Genomic DNA, 7,787 nt, shown 5'->3' with positions numbered 1-7,787 from the left:
TTATTTACTTTGGTTTTTACCCCATCCCTTTATCCCAATGTCTAAATGTTATTATCATCAGGAATTTTAATGACCACATTTTCACTCTTTTTAAGCATTATATATCATGCTTATTAAGCATGATTAAGTATTAAGACTTAACTGTATATTTGTGTGTTGCCCTTTCTTGTATATCACGTTTTCTGTTTTCTTATATTTAACATTTTTTTATATTTAACATTTTTCTATTATGATTCTCATGTAATTATCTCAGAGAGGTTCTGTGGGTGGTAACTTTTGACCTTTGCAAGTCAGAACATTTATTTATTTTGACCTCACATTTAAATTCTAGTTTGGATGAGTGTATACTTGTGTTTTTGAAATAGTTCATACTCAGCATTTGGAAGGTATTTCCAGAGTGTTTTCCAACACCACCAATTTTTCCAGTGCTCACACTGACTGGGTATCCTACAAATTTAACTCAATTCTGATACTGTCTACTTGGAGATAGCATTAGATCTGACCAGTTAAGGGCTCTGTCCCATAAGACTGCCCCCATGTCAGAAGCCAATCACAGTCCAGGTCGTCTGTCACTTGTGTTTCTGACTGACCAACCTAACCGTATATCAAATGTTCCCACGCCCCCCTCCTCAGTTCTATTAATTTGCTAGAGCAGTTCACAGAACTCAGAGAAACATTTCCTTACATTTGCCATTTAATTATAAAGAATACTATAAAGAATATAGATGAATAGCCAGATAAAGAGGTACATAGGCAAGGTCCCTCATGACTGCTTAATGCTGATAGATCACCTTCTGACCCCTTATGGTGATCTATAGGGAATTCCTTTTGGTAACAATGATTTCATCATGGTTCACTGATGGTTCTTATTTAAAAACTGACAATGGCAAATGTAGTGCTGGGTATGCTATTACAACTCTTCTGTTGTTTTTCATTTTTTTAAAATTGAAGTATAATTGATTTACAGTGTTGTGCCGATCTCTGCTGTACAGCAAAGTGATTCAGTTATACACATAGAGACATTCTTTTTTTTTACATTCTTTTCCATTATGGTTTATCCCAGAAGATTGGATATAGTTCCCTGTGTTATACAGTAGGACCTTGTTGGCTATTAATTCTAAATGTAATAGTTTGCATCTACCAACCTCAAACTCCCAGTCCATCCCTCTCCCTCCTCCTCTCCCCCTTGGCAACCACAAGTCTGTGATCTCTATGTCTGTGAGTCTGTTTCTGTTTTGTAGATAGGTTTATTTGTTGCAACTCCTTATGACGTTGTTGAGGTAGTATCTTTACCTATGGCTATTTCCATCCAACAGGCTGAATTATAAGCTCTTAGATAAGCTTGTACTTTAGCCAAGGACAAAACTGCCAATATTTATACTGATAGAAGGTACACTTTCAGAGTAGCTCATGATTTTGGAATGTCAAGGAAGCAACATGGCTTCCTTTACTTCCAGTGGAAATAAAGTTTAAAATGGCCGCTATGTTCAGGAATTATTGGTTGTAATACTTTTACCTACTGCTTTGGCCATTATTAAGATTCTGGGGCATTGTAAACTTGACTCACTGGAAGCTAAGGGAAATCACCCACCTTGCTGGCATTTTTGCAAGGAATGCTGCTGTTAAAGAGACCAGAAACAGGGCTTCCCTGGTGGCACAGTGGTTGAGAGTCCGCCTGCCGATGCAGGGGACACGGGTTCATGCCCCGGTCCGGGAAGATCCCACATGCCGCGGAGCGGCTGGGCTCGTGAACCATGGCCGCTGAGCCTGCGCGTCCAGAGCCTGTGCTCCGCAACGGGAGAGGCCAAACAGTGAGAAGCCTGTGTACCACAAAAAAAAAAAAAAAAAAAAAAAAAAAAAAAAAAAAAACAGAGACCAGAAACAGCCAAATCTCTCTCATGGTTCAAAGGCATATTTCCCCAAATGATAACTTAGAAAAACTGGCTAGAAAAGCCCAATAGTTGGCCTCAGAAAAAGAAAAACAAGATTGGAAATCAACAACTGTTAGTTTGATAAAAAGAGAAAGCTCTGGTTTGGACCAAATAACAACCCAGTCTCACTGGAGACTCAAATTCCCACTCCTAACCACTGTACATGCATTAAATCATTGATCTATTGACAAAATGGTAGCCTTGATGAATAATGTTGGTGGGGAAACATTAACAAGGCCACAAAAATGCCTACCTTTCTCATACCACTTGTCCAAAATACAACCCAGGGAAGCCTGTTCATACTGCTCCTGGACATTTTAAACTGCCTAACAGACCATTTGAAGTCTGGCAAATGGATTTCATACAACTTCCTCTGTCTCATGGATATAAATATGTTTTAAGCTTGGTCTGTATGTTTTCACATTGGACTGAAGCCTTCTTTTGCAGACAAGCTACTGTTTCTTCTAAAGCCCTTTTGGAAAAGATTATCCTTACCTGGGGAACTCCTCTTGAACTTTTGAAGAACCCATCTTGCTGGACAGGTACTTCAAAAAGTCTCTGCTGTTTGGTCAGTTTTACAATACTCTCACTATGCTTACCACCCTCAATCCTATGTTACACTAATGACATTATTAAGACCCAGTGATAAAATTTGTAGAGGCCCTCCAAAAACCTTCACCAAAATTGTTGCTGCAGTCCTTCTCAATCTCAGATTCACCTCTTTTGGAACACATTAACTCTCACCCTTTGAGATAGTCATGGGATTCCCACTGCACTTGGCTCCTGCTTCTTTTCACCTACAATTCATAGAAGGAGATAAAAGGAGAGATACTCCAATATTACAAAGGCCTGATTGCTTCTGTTAAAAATAACATGTTTTGGTAGAGCAGTCTTTTCACAGTGTGCTCTCAGGAGATGAAGACCTTAAGCATCACACCTCGCAACATGGAGATTTCATCTATTGGAAAAGGCACCTCCAGAAGAACTCTCTTCAACCTCACTATAAAGGCTTCCATCAGATACTGCCAGACTCCAAGGAATAGACTCTTGGATTTATGTATTGCACCTAAAGAAAGCACTGAACTCTGACTGAACGTGCACATAATCTGGTGACTGAAAGTAAAGATTTTCTAGAATAGAAGCAGAGGAATTCTGATTAGACAGCTTTCCAAAGTTATCTGGATCAGACCTCACCAATGTCTATGATCTTGATAACATATGGATTTTAGATAAAAAGTGCCTGAGAGATCTCCCTCCTACCCCTCCTTGTTACTCAAATGTGACTTTAATTGGTTTTCAACCTGTGCACTTTCCCTCATATGTGGGACACTACACCCAGGAAAGTTCCTTCCTGGCACTAAGGAAGAGAAAGCCACTAAAACTATAAAAACCTGATGCTTGATCTTCAATGCTTTCAGAGCAAGATCTTGATCAAAAGGGGGAAATGTATAAAATTAATAAATAGAAACCTCAATTAGAGTCTGGAGAATAGAAGGGGGAGCTCTCACACCCTGTGACAATAGAAGGGCCCAACAGGGGTGAAGAAAGTCTACTCTTCTTTCCTGGCAAGGGCTCAGCCAATGAAAAGACATAGATTCTTTGTTTACTATGGCCCTTACAACTTCCTTTCCCCTTCTATAGAAGCATTCTCCTTCCCTTGCCCTGTGGGGACTTATATGTGACTTGCCATGGTTGCAGACCCCAAATTGCAATTTTCTGCTGATCCTGAATGAACTCTTCTTTCCTGGAGAAATATCTGGCAGCCTATTTGTTTTCCGTCAACTCCTCCCTATTTTCCAAAAGAAGGAAGACTTTACTTGGGTGATATTTTAGAGTTCTCCAAAGAAACAGAACCAGTAGGATGGATAGATAGATAGATAGATAGATAGGTAGATAGATATAGATATAGATACAGGTAAATAAATATAGATGTTTATCTAGAACTATATATCTTACCGATATATATTATATGTATATTATATATGAAGAGATTTATTATTATTTAATATTTATTTATTTGGTTGTGCTGGGTCTTAGTTGCGGTTCGCTGGCTCCTTAGTTGCAGCTTGCCGGCTCCTTAATTGTGGCACATAGGCTCCTTAATTGTGGCATGTGAACTCTTAGTTGTGGCATGCATGTGGGATCTAGGTCCCTGACCAGGGATTGAACCTGGGTTCCCTGTACTGGGAGTGTGGAGTCTTAACCACTGTGCCACCAGGGAAGTCCCTGAAGAGATTTATTATAAGGAATTTGCTCATGCCACTATGGAGGTTGACGAGTTCCAAGAACTGTAGTCAGCAAGCTGGAGACCTAAGGGAGATCCTAGACAGCCAATGTTGTAGTTCCAGACCAAATATTTGCAGGCTTGAGACCCAGGAAAAACCCAAGCCTCAGCCCAAGGCAGTCAAGCAAGAGGAGATTCCTTGTCAGTTAAAGGAGTATTAGCTTCTTGTTCTATTCATGCCTTCGACCGATTGGATAGGAGGACAATATGTTTTACTCATTCTACTGATTCAAATGTTAATCTCCTCCAAAAAACATTCTCACAGACAAATCCAGAATAATGTTTAACTAAATATCTGGGCACCCCATGGTGCAGTCAAGTTGGCACATAAAACTGATCATCACAGGGCTTCCCTGGTGGCATAGTGGTTGAGAATCCGCCTGCCGATGCAGGGGACACGGGTTCGTGCCCCAGTCCAGGAAGATCCCACATGCCGCGGAACGGCTGGGCCCATGAGCCATGGCCGCTGAGACTGTGCATCCGGAGCCTGTGCTCCGCAATGGGAGAGGCCACAACAGTGAGAGGCACGCGTACCGCAGAAAAAAAAAAACAAAAAAACCCTGATCATCACAAGTCCACCCCTTGTCAACGTGGCACCCATATTCATCTCATTAAACAATACTCAAATAAAAACAATATTAAGACCACAGTTCCATCTAACATGATACAACTATCCTGTGTACAACTGAAAATGTACCAACCCCTTCCCTAGAAGAGGAGATAAAATCCTTCAGTGATGTTTACTCTTCTTCTTGATATCCTATAATTTCAATACTATGATGTAAAATTAACAGTACTTAAATACTGCAATATAAACTCAATACGCCTATGTTATAAGGTAATAGGAGAGGAAAGAAGACAAAGACATATAGATAGAGATATATAGATACACAAATGTATTCATAGCAGAATAAGGAGGAAATGCTCAATGACAGTTACAGTCCTTATATCTATAATTGGTCATGTGGTTGTAGCTGGTAGTTTTACTTTTCTTTCACTACCCACTCTATATTCCTTTTGCCTTTAGCAAGCACCTTGCCTTGTCATGTATCTTTACCTGGGGGGGTGATCCAAACCTTGATTCCTGAAGGGTCTGAGCCATTGGTAGTCCTTCCTGGATTGAGTTGTGGTAGTTTTCCATTGGTTTTAATCACAAGGATGGTAATACTAAGAGACGCTAAGAGATCTGTGTATTCCACACATATTCTTCAGTACCTCCATTGTAGAGCAGCAGTCCAATTTCCCCTGGGTAGTCAGGATCGGTCTCTCCAGTCAGCACAGTAACTACCTTCTAGGCCTACTGATTCAGAGGCATGAGGAGTCCAAACTGGCGGGGTGGCAGTCTTAACTTGCAGTTCAATCGAAAATCATTGTTGTGTCTCAGTGTGGAAACATTCCTCCCTTTGGAACTGAGACCTCTAGGCCAGCAGAACATAAAGTCATGAGAACAGGAAGGACAAATTTTGCTAGTGATCACTAGGGGTAATAGAGACTGGTGCCACTCCCATTTTCACCCCATGATTCCTGCACACCAGCTATGGGAGAAGTAGCACCGTATATCGGATGTTGATTCAAACTATATACAGCCTTCTGGAGAATCTTGCCCCCACCCTGAGAGGTATAGCTGGCCTTATTAGCCATTTACCCTGATAATTACTCAGAAACAACATCTCCCATTCTTCATATTTGTTCTTGAGCTTGCTGTTTTTCTGGTTCTGCTGTGAATTCAGTAGTGGTTTTCTTCAGGATGTGGTTTTCTTCAAAGCATTTGAGCTTTGGTTTTTCTAGCTGTGTCACTTTTCAATCAGTCTAATACAAACTACAGTTGACCCTTGAAAAACGTAGGAATTAGGGACACAGACCCCACCGCCACGCAGTCAAAAATCCGAGTATAACTTTACAGTTGGCTCTCATATCTGAGTTTCCACATTCTTGAATTCAGCCAACTGAGGATTGGATTGTGTAGTGCTGTAGTATGTATTTAGTGATAAAAATCCATGTATAAGTGACCCTACACAGTTCAAACCTGTGTTGCTCAAGGGTAAACTGTGTTTTTCCATCATCTATACAGTTAATCATCCCATACAATCAATTTTTCCATCATCCAGGAATTCCTCAAGAAGTCTTATGCGTTCATGAACACTTTCTTATTTTATAATGCTACTATGAATTTCTTCTCAGAATTTAAGGGATTTGAGGCATAAAGGGAAGGAAGTGCATGTGTTTGACCTGTCTATCCAGTCTCTGGCTTTGATGTTCAAACGTAGAATATTGAGATCAGAAGCAAAAGACTTCTGGTTAAAAATGGTGGATTAGCATGTATTTATCTCCTTTATCGCATAAAGCTTCACTAAAATAAAAATACATGAATTAGAAATATATGTATGTATATGTGCGTGTATGTGTGTCTGTATTTAAAACTTAAGGACAAATGAAATGGAAAAGGACACATAATGTATGAGAGATTTCCTCAACCTTCAAAACATGAAGTGTAGTTGGGTAGGTAATAAGTGACTGAGCAGCACAAGTACACAGAGGTGGTCAATTCACTCTGCAGAACCCCTCAGAGGCTCAGCACTTGCAGGCTGCAAGGAAGCCTGCACTTCCCTAGACCATACCAGTAGGCAACTATTTCTCCATTCACATCCACACCCCTAACCAAGCAAAGGACCAGAAGCTTATTCTCTGGATAATTTGAGCCAGAGAAGCTCCAGGTTCAGGAAAGCCAGTGAATAAAGGGTTGCAATGAGGTACAGAACTAACAACATGGGATTAAAAGAATTATTACATATTGAACCATAAGCTCCTGTATTAATTTCCTCACACTGCTATAACAAAGTACCACAAACCACAAATTTGGTGGCTTAAGCAACATAAATATATTGTCTCACAGTTCTACAGGCTAAAAATCTGAGATCAAGGTGTAGGCAGGATTAGTTCCTTCTGAGGGCTGTGAGGAAGCACCTGTTCTATGTTCTATGTACCTGTTCTATGACCTGTTCTCCTAGCTTCCTATGGTTTGCTGGCAATCTCTGATATTCCTTGGCTTCTGCCACATCACCTAGAGCTCTACCTTTAGCATGGCATTCTCCCGGTATGTGTGTGTGTGTGTGTGTGTGTGTGTCTGTGTCCAAATTTCCCCTGTCACAGGCACTAGTCCTATTTGATTAGGGGCCCATCCTATTCCAATATAACTAATTACATCTGCAATGATCCTTTTTCCAAATAAGGTCATATTCTGAGGTATTGGTGGGTTAGGACTTCAAGTTACAAATTTGGTGGGGGAGGACACAACTCAACTCATAATAGCTCTCTTATTCATCCTGTTCTCAGAATTCCAGTAATTGGGCATATTATTCACATTCTTGTGTTGACCAAACAAATAAACTGCCAGATATTTCTCCAGCAAAGATGGGTTTATTCAGGATCAGCAGAGAATTGCAACTTGTGGTGGGCAACCATGGCAAGCCATGTGCAGGCAAGCCATGGGCAAGTCCCCACATGGGGAAACGCTTTTATAAAGGGGAAAAGGAAGTTGAGAGGGCTATCATAAACAGACCTATGGATTTGCA

This window comes from Hyperoodon ampullatus (genome assembly GCF_949752795.1).
Source record: "Hyperoodon ampullatus genome assembly, chromosome: 5".
Taxonomy (NCBI): domain Eukaryota; kingdom Metazoa; phylum Chordata; class Mammalia; order Artiodactyla; family Ziphiidae; genus Hyperoodon; species Hyperoodon ampullatus.
Note: the sequence above shows the minus strand (reverse complement) of the source record.